Below are 12629 nucleotides of genomic sequence, written 5' to 3'. Positions count from 1 at the left end.
TTTAAAGCAGTGGGTTGATCAGATCTGCATTTTAAAAAGAATACAATGTCGCTTTGTGAAGAGGTTTGGAATAGAGGCAAGACAGAAGGTGGAAAAGAAAATGTAGGGATTGTATTAGCAGTCCGTGGGAAAAGTGTAGGGAAATATGAAAGATGATACTAAGGTTTGAGAATGAGTAGATAAGGAAGTCAAGAGAAAGAACTGGCTTTGTGAAGCTACTGAGTTTTATTTTGGCATGTAGAATTTTGGGCGATAGGTACTCAGATGAAAATTGTAAGCAGTTGGAAGTGTATCAGAGCCAGTGTGATATCTATACTGCATAAAGGTCCTAGCAGTAGACGCAGATGAAACCTCAGTGTGGGGATGGAGGGAGAGGAGAGGACTGAGAACAGAATGTCAGGCATGTCTAGGATGAAGAGGAAGTTTCAGTCCCTCCAAGAGGGATCCTAGGGGCTTAATTAGGAGTAATGAGAGAAATGATTGTGGCTTGGGGGGATACAAATGAAGCTTGCAGGAGATCAAGGGATTGACAGTTCAAAGGAGGGCAGTGACTTTGTTCAGTGAGAGTGTGGGGATAGGAGCATATCAGCTGGGAACACTTTAGGAGTTCCAGCACTTAGAAGTAAAGTAGAAGTTCCAAGTGACGATGGTGACCATCCAAGCAGTGCCTTTGTTTGTGAGTGGATGAAGTGGCCTGGGGAGGAAGGCCTGTGGGATAGTGTTTCTGTGGCACAGTTCTTGGAATTGGGGCTGTTGAAGTCACCAAGGGTATTGGCAGGAGTTGGAGTGGGGAAGAAAATATGAGTTACACACTGAATCCATTGGAAGCTTTTTATGGTCAACTGGAGAAAGTAAAAGTCATCAAAACAGTAAATGCAGTCTGTTGCTTTGCAGTCTTAGAAATGTTATATTTTTTCAGTGACTACTGATTATGACTTTTTATATTAACAAGATTCAATTTTGTCATCTTTTATTTAGAATTAACGTATCTTTGGATCTGATTACCAAAGAAGATTATGAAGAGTTTAAAGATGGAATTTTAAATTAAATCATAATTGTATGTTAATTTTGATGTGTTTTGTTGGAATTGGAACTTTAATAGTTGAACAGAAAAAACTATGTTCTTTATGAATTAGTAGTATTTCTTTGCAAATTAATAAAAATTTTAAATATTGTTATCATGCATACAAGCATTATTTTTAGAATTAATACTTATTCCATATTTATTCAAATTAATATTTTACATAAAATTTACATTAGTGTATCAATATAATTGCATGCATTTAAAATTGCCAACTTTTCCCTTTTATTAATGAGTCTGCAACTGCCGCTTTTTTAAAAAAATTTTTATTCTTTTGAGGTATAGTTGGTTTGTAATACTGTCTAAGTTTCAGGTGTACAACGTAGTGATTCACAATTTTTAAAAGTTATGCTCGATTTATAGTTATTATAAAATATTGGATATATTCCCTTTGCTGTAAAATATATCCTTGTAGCTTATTTATTTTATACATAGTAGTTTGTACCCCTTAATCCTCTCCCTTCCCTCTCCCCACTGGTAACCACTAGTTTGTTCTCTATGTCTGCGATCTGTTTCCTTTTTGTTATATTTACCAGCTTGTTTTATTTTTTAGATGCCACATATAAGTGATATTATGCAGTATTTGTCTTTCTCTGTCTGACTTATTTCACTAAGCATAATACCCTCCAAGTCCATCCATGCTGTTGCAAATGGCAAAATTTCATTCATTTTCATGGCTTAGTAGTATTTCATTGCATGTATATATCCATTCATCTGTTCATGGACACTTGTGTGGCTTCTATATCTTGGCTAGTGTAAATACTGCTGCTGTGAATATTGGGATGCACGTATCCTTTTGAATTAGTGTTTTTGTTTTGTTCAGACATATACCGAGGAGTGGAATTCCTAGATCATATGGTATTTCTATTTTTAATTTTTTGAGGAACCTCCATACTGTTTTTTACAGTGGCTGCATGAACTTACATTCCCACCAACAGTGTAACATGGTTTCCTTCTCTCCACATCCTAGGCAGCGTTTGTTATTTGTGTTCTTTTGATGATAGCCATTCTGACAGGTAAGAGGCGAGATCTCATTGTGGTTTTGATTTGCATTTCCCTGATGATTAGTGATATTGAACATGTTTTCATGTGCCTATTGGCCATCTGCATTTCTTCTTTGGCAAAATGTCTACTCAGTTCTTCTGCCCACGTAAAAAAATTTTTTTTGATGTAGAGTTGTATGAGCTGTTTATATATGTTGGATGTTAAACCCCTACTGATCATATCATTTGCAAATATTTTACATAAAATTTAAATTAGCATATCAGTATAATCTCATGTATTTAAAATTGCCAACTTTTCCCCTTGTATTTATGCGTCTGCAACCACTGCTTTATTCACCCCTTCATATAGATTTAATTGTTTTGAGTTAAATTTGGATTCATTTAAATTATTTTTGGCTTCACTTTTTCTAAATTTCTCAATTATCTTATGATAAAAACCTACCATTTACATAGCAACAATTATTTTGGGTATTTAAACTAATAGTTATTTAAGCCATCTTTTTATCCTAGGGAAAAGATAAAAAGTAAATTTATGCAAATTCTATATTATAATATGGAGTATTTTAGGGAAATTTCTGGATAAAGATCAGAGGAATCGTTCTCCTTTCTAGGCCCCTAATTAGATACATTATTTTTAAATCAATAAATGAGAGATTCAGATCTCTGAAAATAATTTAGAAGTGTTTTTCAGTGAAGTCCCTTTATTTTCTACCCAATGTTAGTAGTAATCATCTAGCAGCTATGCAAGTTCTGCTTTTTGCTGATGCAGTCTCTTTCCCTAAATTGTATCAAAGGCTGAACTGAAAACATGGGAGGGAGGAGACAAAAAGAGGTTTTCTCTTAATCAGGCTCCACGTGCACTCCTGCTTCTTCCCTTGAGGTGAACATCCTCTTTTTTTATCCAGCATGATAACAGTGACATCCGTTATTTTTGAGGGTACTGAGAGGCTGAGCTTCCTCATTTCTCTTACAATGGCATTACAGAGTGGCAATAATACAGAATGCTCATGAAATGGTACAAGATGTGTAAGGATTGTAAAATAATTCATAGTTTTGTTTCTCCTTCTAGTTATAAGTTAACTACTTCATTAGACTGGAACAGACTAGGATTTATGGTAACATGTTCTTCTTGTGACTATTTACCAGATCCGCCTGTTTCCAGTTGAAGGACACATTGCCTGAGTGAATGGGCCCTGTTTGCCGTGCGGTGTCCAAAGGTCTCCTGGCAGGGAGGGTCATGCAACTTCTTTGGAGTTCACTGGGAAAATTTTCAGGCTGCTAAATTCTTGGGTGAAGCTTCCAATTTTAGCTTATACAATTTAAATCATTGCAGAATGAGACCTTTACTTGTTTACACTGCAGTTTATGCTGCGTAAAGGGTTTTGATGAATGTGAGTGAGGATGTTAGGTTCCCTTCAATGTAGGTCTATGTTTATGTGAGTTATACTACTTGACATAGTAAAGTAGTCTGTTTTAATTTATCCAGGGTGTCAATATTTATTAGATTTAAAAAATGAGTCTCATGCTGGATGCAAACTTAGCTTGTCTCACTGTTCTAGAACTGTGGAGTAAAAGAAGACTCTTACTAAAATGAATGTTCTAGATATTGCTTCTAAACCTTTAAATTTTTATTTAATAATATCTGGTGAAAATATATTAAATCTCTGTTTTGTTAAGTAGAATATACTAAATATAATAAAACTTTGCTGACACATCACTGAATATCAACTATGATATTGTGATTTATTTTTGGTTCTGTAATTCCAGAAGGAGTTAATGATGCCTACATTAAATGACCTCACACTACTCTGAGGTCCTGCCTTCTCTTCATCTCCAGCCCGGAGTATCTTTTTTCTGGTCTCTATGAGTAGGAGCACTCACTCGCCAAATGTATACCTGACTTTTCCTTTCTTGTGCTTAGACCAAAGGCATTTTATTTTAGCCCAATAGTCTAGTATTTGCAACTCCATTTTGGAGCTCTGCCGTGGGTGTTTTGTGCTTAGCTGTGCAGGGTGGGGAGAAAAGATATTTTAGTGCTTCAAATTAAGGATTTGGGTGAGTACAGAATAGAGGAGAAACATGTCTGTACTTCACAATATTAATCAGCCATTTATTCCAGTCATCTGGAAGATTTCAGGTGAGCTTTGGAATTATGAGGAAAAACCAGTGGGATCTTTTAGCAAAGGACCTAAGTCAAATTCAAGATATGTTCCCATCTAGTGTAAACTGAAGAAAGGTTAAAATTTGGGGAAAGTTTTGGGTAACCTAGGGTCTTTGAGAGTTGACTTATAATACAGCGGTGAAGGGCCCGTTTTGAGTTTGGGAGCCAGGACTGTGGGGGTGGAGGTGGAAACACACTAGTGCATCCTTAATTAAAGGGAGAAAGCTTGGCTGGGCACTGGTATGCCAGTGGAGTAGCATCCCAATTGCGTAAGTCAGGGACCATATATTTATGGCAGTTAGGTAAATATGCTTCTCAGATTTCCTACCATGGGGGTCATAATTGACCGATGGCCCACCTGTACTGCATTGTGAATCAACTACTGCGTTTGTAAGAGGCCCTGCTTCCCAACTAGTTGCTCCTAGCCACTGATTAAGCATGGCAGGGATGTTACGACAGACACATTTCTGCGAGACATGCCTCAAAAACTCATTTGCTTTGCTGAAACTTTCTTAGAACCACAGCAGAGAGAGAGAGAGAGAGTCTAAGACTTTTCCTACCTAACCCTCTTTCCTTCTTTTTCTCTGCTGCAGAGGTCAGCCCTTTGTCATGGTGGGATGGCTCTCCCAGTCTCCCCTGGCTCGCTCAGTTTTCCCTCACAGGTGTTTCTCCAGTAAATACCTGCACATCTAATTCCACCTTGGCATCTGAGAGGACTCAAAATAATGCAAGTGATGTGGGGAGTGGTCTGATAAAGTAAGCAGTAAGATGGGGTACTGGGATGGTGTATTCACCATCTAGATGGCGACAAGACACCTTCTTGAGTGGTATGTGCAGTGTGGATAGTCCCTGGCATGTGGTGGTTGTCCCATTCTTAAAGATCTCTACTGAGGTCACTTGGGAAAACTTCACAGTGGAGTGGAACGTCTGCAGGTATGATGATCCAAGCATTCGAAAGATATGGGCTGAGTAATACCTTCAAACATAGTTCAGATGTCTGGTTACAGCTATGTTGTATTAACATTCTACAGAGAGGATGGTAAGAAACCGTATGTCCATTAACAAGCAGTTAAAGAATAAATGTGAGGACCAGCGGGTCTCTCTGGTAGTTTATCGTAAAGTTTTTATCTGTTGCAGTGGAAGAGCAGACCTTGTTAAGTGGCAATTAGAGTGTCTAAGAGCGAAAGTTGCAGAGCTCCAGAGATGAATAGATGATCAGTTAAGGCAGATCTGCTATCACAAAGTCAGGGCACAACTCGGGGAAATCTGAGGCCCTGGAATGTGTAATGGCACTATCTGGATGGATATCCCTGAAGGTGTTGGCTCTGCAGATTCCTCTGAACCCTTGGAGTTTGCGAGGTAGTCCACCCTTCCTCTGTGCTGAAAGGTGTTGCAGAAGCCCCTCCCCTTCAAAGCAATGGGTGCCCTCCTCAGAAGCTGCCCTCACCTCCTCTCCCAGCTGCTAGGCCATGACTAAGGTTAAAGCCTAGTGTAACCTAACTGGAAAAGTGCTAGGCTGGATAAGGTAGGAAAGCGGTTATACACAGAAAGAACTCTAAAAATTAGCTAGCATGCAGTGTCATGAGAGTGGAACATACCCCAAGGATTGGATTTTGAGGTGCTTGATCAAAGGGGCTGAAACATAAAACTATATAGGTAATAAAGAATTCATAGACATTTTGGAACTTTCTTGGGGTACATGGGAAAAGAGGAATACTCAGGATTCTTAGACACAGGTTCTGAGTTTACTTGAGTATCTGGAGCCCCAAAGCATCTTCAAGGCACTCTGATTAGAGTGGGGGCATCTCAGGACCAGGTGCTAAATGGAATCCTGGTTAAAGTCTGGCTCACAATAGGCCCACTGGATATACAGACTTCTCAATGGTCATTTCCATAGTCCCCAGGTAATTTTCACATTGGATACTGTCCTTTGACATAAGGGTTCTCATAGCGGGGAAGGACAAATGGAAGTATCTGAAACTTTCCCCTTTTCCCAGCCAAGATATTAAATAAAAAACAAGATCACATTCTGTGGCATGGGGGGAGAGTGGCAGAGATTAGTGCCACCATTAAAAATCTAAAGGATGCAAGGATGGTGATTCCTGTCATAACTCTGTTAAATTTACCAGTCTTATCCCTGAAAAAGCTAAATGGATCCCCAAGAAGGACTGTAGACCCCTGCAGCCTTAACCAAGTAGTAGTGCTGTTTGCAGCTGCTGTGCTGGATAAGTACCACTGGTAGAGCAGGAACATGATATGTAGCTATTGATGTGGCAGATGCATTGTTTTCCGTCTCAATCAGAGGTCAGAGACAGTTGCATTCATGCAGGGCAGATAGTGTTCATTTAGTTTTGCCTTAAGGCTATGTTAACTCTCCTGCCTTTCATCATAATGTTGTCCAAAGAGATCTGGCCTGCTTGGTCATCCCACAGAACATCAAGTGATCCATTACATTAAATGCTGAGCAGGCAGGTCAAACAAGAGGTGGCTAGTACTCTGAAAGCCTTGATGATGCACATGTACTCCAGAGGGTGTGAGATAAATGCTGCAAAGTTTCAAAGGCTTGCTTGAATTTTTAGTGAAGATCTTAGGATTCCAACAAAGAAAACTTAAGTGACCATCCACTTATTACAGAAGTGACTCATGGCGAGAATCTATATGGATTCCTGGGCTGTAGGCAAGGGATGGCCATCTGACCACCTAATGTTATTAGGTGCATACACACTTAGATATATATATGTGTGATAAAAGTTGATTGATAACTTTATCATTAGGTAATATATTTATTCCTGGTAATGTTTCTTGTTCTGAAGTCTACTCTGATATTAATAGTTACACCAGCCTTCTTTGATTAGCACTGCATGGTACATCTTTTCCCATGCTATTACTTTTAACATCTCCATGTTATATTCAAAGTGTATTTCTTGTAGAAAGCTGATAATTGTTTTTCTAATCCAGTTTGGCAAGTTTTGTCTTTTAATTGGTGTGTTTAGACCGTTTAGAATAAATACGATTATTGATATTATTAGATTCAAGTCTACCACCGAAGTAGCTGTTTCCTGTTGATAATATCTATTTTGGTTCTTTCTGTTTTCTTTTGGATTGAGTATTTTTTTATTTTTCCATTTTATTTCAACTGTTGGCTTAAGTATTAGTTGTCTGTTGATTCACAACAAATTATCCTCAAATTTAGTGGCTTTAAAGCACACACATTTATTATTTCACAATTTCTATGAGTCAGGAATACAGACACAGCTATACTGAATGCTCTGCTTTATGGTCTCACTCAAGGCTGCAAAGTGTCAGCTCAGCATGAATGGTTTTATCTGAAGGCTCAACTGGAGAAAGATCTACTTCCAAGTTCACTCATTGGTTATTGGCAGCATTTGGTTCCTTGCTAGCTGTAGCTTATGGCCACCTTTGGTTCCTTGCCACGTGGGCCTCTTCAAAACAGTGAAAGTATTGCCAGCAATGTGGAAGTCATGGTCTTTTACAGCCTATCAGAAGTTATAGTCCATCACTTTTAGCTAGTTATACTAGTTTGAAGAAAGTCACTATGTTTCTCCTGTATTCAAGGGGAAGCAATTACATGAGGATGTGAATACTAGAGGTGGAGATCATTAGTGACCATCTTGGAAGTGTACCTACCACAACTTTTTATTTATTAACTCTTAAAAAGATTTAGTGGTTTCTTTAGAATTTTCAATATACATCTTAAATTATTCAGCCTAATTTCAAATAATCTTTTAGAGTGATTAAAAATAATAAAAAATGTGAAGTATATATTTACACTCTTTATGCCATTTCTAGTAATCTTCATTTATTTGTGTTTAAGTTTCTCTCTGTTTTCATCCTGACTGAAGAACTTGCTTTAAAATTTTTTGTAGTGCATGTCTGATGGTAATGGTTACTCTTATTTTCCTTTTTCTGAAAAAAGTCTTTTTTGGAGAATATTTTTCTTATATAGAACTCTGGGCTAGCTTCTCTTTTTAAGCATTTTGTGGATAACACGCCATTATCTTCTAGCTCACATAGTTTCTGACGAGAAGTCTGCTGATTTTCTGTCTTTGTTCCTTTGTGTGTAAAGTTTCTTTTGTCTCTGGCTGCCATCAAGAGTTTCCTTCTATTTTTGCTTTTCAGTGGCTTGAATATGATGTGTCTGGGTTGTGGGTAGTTTGTTTTTTTCTTTTTATCCTTCTTGGTGTCCTCTTTTTGGATATTTGGTTTAGTGTTATTACTTTTGGGCAGTTCTGGCCATTATCTCTTCAATATTTCTTCCATTCCATTCTTTCTTTCTTCTTTTGGTATCCAAATTATACACTTATTAGACATTTGATATTGTCCTACAGCTTGTGGATGTTCTGTCCTATTTTTTTTCCTATTCTTTTGTATCTTTGTTTTTCAGTTTGGACAATTTCTATTGATTTATCTTCATGTTCATTGATTCCTTCCACCTCTGTGTCAAGTCTACTGATGAGCCTTCAGAAGGCATTCTTCATCTCTGTTACTAGGATTACAAAATTTTAATTCCAGCATTTTATTCCTAGCATTTCCACTTGATTCTTTCTTACAGTGTTAATTTTTCTGATGAAATTCCTTATCTGGCCATGCATATTGTCAATCTTTTCCACTAGAGACTTTATTCTCTTTATCAGACTTATTTTAAATTCCCTGTTGTTAATTCCAACATGAGCATCACATATGAATCTTTTCTTTTGATTGCTTTGTGTGTTGAATTTTTTCCCCTGCTTCCTCATGTGTCTCAATTTTTGGATATTAAGATGCTTAATTATTAATGCTTAATTCTTTTACTTGTAGAGGATATAAGGAAGAAGGATCTGGACAGGATTTTGTGCCTTTCTTGCAGTGCTGCTATTTTCCTATCCAAGTTCTACACTATAAGGAGGCTTGCTGGGGTCTCTGTTCTGTCTGAAGTCTTTCTTGTGAGCACCTTGTAAGATATGTGCAGAAGACTCGTAAATAGGTGAAAATTCTCATGTCTGTGGTTCCTGGGGATTCTATACTTTCACACTGGTGCACATTCAGCTTTTAGCAATCCATTAAAATTTTAAGCTGAGTTATTCTTACCAGTTTGTACAATGTCTGGCATTTACCCTCGGTAAGCAAATGCTGGCATCTTGTTTCTTCTTGGAGGTGCCTGTCTTTAGATTTCAAGTAAATTGGTTGCACAGCTACCTCAGCAATGTGATGGATTAAATAAAAATTGTGACTTTGCAGATATCCAGCTTTTTTTGGTGGGAGTGATGCTCTTTTCATTTCGGTACATACTAAGCTGAATTTGGAAATTTGGTCCATTTACTCTTAATTGATTATAATTAATTTCATGCAATCATGTTATTATAACTACTTTGTCTCTCCCCTGTCAAATTTATGGATCTCAATAATAGAGGTTAGATTAATCACTAATCCTTTGTTCATGACATTCTAATTGATCAGTGCATGGTCTGTTTTTATTTAGTTATTTTTAATAGTTATATTTAACTAAAATATTAATTATATTTAATTCATATTTTATATAATTACATATTATATAGATATAATTTTATATCTTAAAATTATTATATTTAATTATTATTTATTTATATAAATTTAATTATTTTTAATCAAGAAGCAACTGTGAACCTTCTCAAAATAATATCTTGAAAATAACTTATACTGATCATATTTCCCAATACCTCCCAACCCATTCTTGCCTTTTCTACTCAAGAAAACTTTCATACTGAATCCATGCATATGCCTTCTTTATTTTGCTTTTCATGTAATTTTATTGCAATTATATGTCTTTTTAAAACTTCCATTATAAATCTAGGTGTTTAATTTTCTAATGAGGGCATTATGTTACAATCTTTTTTAGACTTTTAATATTACATTAATATTACCTTTTAATATTACATTGCTAAAATTTATGCATATTGTTGACTGTCATTGTGGTTCATTTGTTTTATTTGGAACTTTCTAAAAGTCAAGTAAAGTGTGGAGAAATATCCACATTCCTGGGAATAACACATTTTGAGCCCAAATTATCCCACCTTTCCTCATGATCATGATAAACTCATTTACCACTTGTTTAATTTGTTTACTTTTATTGATAATAAATGATAACAGCCTTAAACGAGTCCTCTGATTCCTATGCTTTTAGAAACCTGATTGCATGTATAAAAACAGTTTATATTCCTAGAAAAGTTATAGTATAAAATCAAATTAATATGTAGACTCCCAGTTGAAAGACCTTATTCACTGCTTCATGAAATATACTCATTTACCCTATTCTCTACTTTCTAAGAATCTGAGTATGAGGGAGTTTTTTCAGATTTCAGGACATGCTCCAATATGGTCTCAGATGACTCCATTTAGTTGTCAGTTGTCATGTTGGTCTTTCTGTGACCCTAAAGTGTCCTTATGGGACCTTATTATTTTAGGAATCTGGTGAAATTTAGAGCAATTTTTCAAATAACTGGAAATAGCCTAGTTGACTATGGGTAACTCCATTAGTCCCAGTATTTTAATGTGTGAATTATGTAATTTAGTATATGTCAGAGAGGAAATATCTTCTTTGAGCCTGACATTTTATTTTCCTTTTAAAAAAACACCATAAAATGGAATTTTCTGGACATCAAGAGACAAGAGACCAACTGAAAACTGAAATTATCTCAACAAAAGGTAATACTAAGTAGTTACCAAACATGTACTACCCACTCCTGCCTGAAGGTGGGAGTCTTCAATTATATAATGGTCTAGGGTAGAGCTTGTGGAGGAGTGGTGCCATCCAGCCCTAGTTTATGTGAGTCAGGTTCCAGTGGGACATTCATTCATTCACTCATTTATTTATTTATGTAATATTTATTGACTCCATAATATGCTCCTGATTCTGTACTAGGCTTGGGGCAACAGAAGTGAACAAAATATGATAAAAAAGCCTATGGAGAAAAATAAAAGAGGTGAGGGTATGTCAAGGGCTGCAGTGTTAAGTAGGGAAGTGAAGAGAAGGCCTCTCATAGAAAGTGACATTTAGATAAAAACCTGAAGTTTGGAAGCCTGACATGCAGAAGGAGCATTGGAACATTCTGGGTAGAGGCCAAGGTCCTGAGCCTGGAGAACAGGAAAGAAAAAAAGAAAGAAGAGCTCTGGTGGAGTAAGAAAGATAGCATGGTAGATGAGGTGACAGGGGAAAAGTAAGGTGTGCTGTTTTGAGGACTTTCCTTAGATGGAAAACTACTGGAGAGTTTTAAGCAGAGGATTGACACAAATTGGCTAACATTAATTAACAGAACTACTTTGGCAACTGTTTTGAGAATAGATTGAAAGGAGGCAGGCCTTTCTTACCTTATGTGAGTCTGTGAGGGACAGTTTTTCTCCCATTCTTTAATATGAGAATAAAAAGTCAAGCAAGTAAAATTTCTCTACAAAAAGGAACTTTTCTCAGGGAATTTGTGAATATTATAAGCTCTCACTCCTTGATGGAGATACATTGTCCATTTTCTGGGAAGAGACACTCATATTCTTGTTGCATTTTATATAAATTTATTTATTTTATTTATTTATTGGCTGCATTGGGTCTTCGTTGCTGCACACGGGCTTTCTCTAGTTGCTGCGAGTGGGGGCTACTCTTCATTGTGGTGCGCAGGCTCCTCATTGTAGTGGTTTCTCTTGTTGTGGAGCATGGGCTCCAGGCGCATGGGCTTCGATAGTTGTGGCACATGGGCTCAGTAGTTGTGGCTCATGGGCTCTAGAGCACAGGCTCAATAGTTGTAGCACACGGGCTTAGTTGCTCCATGGCATGTGGAACCCTCCCAGGGCAGGGCCCGAACCCATGTCCCCTGCATTGGCAGGCGGATTCTTTACCACTGGGCCACCTAGGAAGTCCTCTTGTTGCACTTTAAGAACAACAGGTATATGAAAAAATGCTAAACATCACTAATCCTTATGCAAATCAAAACCACAATGAGATATCACCTCACAGCTGTTAGGATGGCTATTATCAACAAGTATTGGTAAGAGTGGAGAATAGGAAACCCTTGTGCACTCTTGAAGGGAATGTAAATTGGACCAGCCACTATGGAAAACAGTATGGAGGTTCCTTAAAAAATAAAAAAAAAAACACCACAGAATTACCATATGATCCAGCAATCCCACTTCTAGTTATATAGCCAAAGGAAATGAAATCAGCATCTTGAAGTGATATCTGCACTTCCATGTTTACTGCAGATATACATCTCTTTTTAAAAAAAGTGATTAGACCAGACACAGAAATATAAATACTGCCTGATCTCACTTACATGTGGAACTGAAAAAAGTCAAACTCATAGAAGCAGGGGGTAGAATGGTAGTGGCCAGGGGCTGAGGAGAGGGGGAAACGGGGATA

This window comes from Hippopotamus amphibius, chromosome 1 (genome assembly GCF_030028045.1).
Source record: "Hippopotamus amphibius kiboko isolate mHipAmp2 chromosome 1, mHipAmp2.hap2, whole genome shotgun sequence".
NCBI classification, from domain to species: Eukaryota; Metazoa; Chordata; class Mammalia; order Artiodactyla; family Hippopotamidae; genus Hippopotamus; species Hippopotamus amphibius.
Note: the sequence above shows the minus strand (reverse complement) of the source record.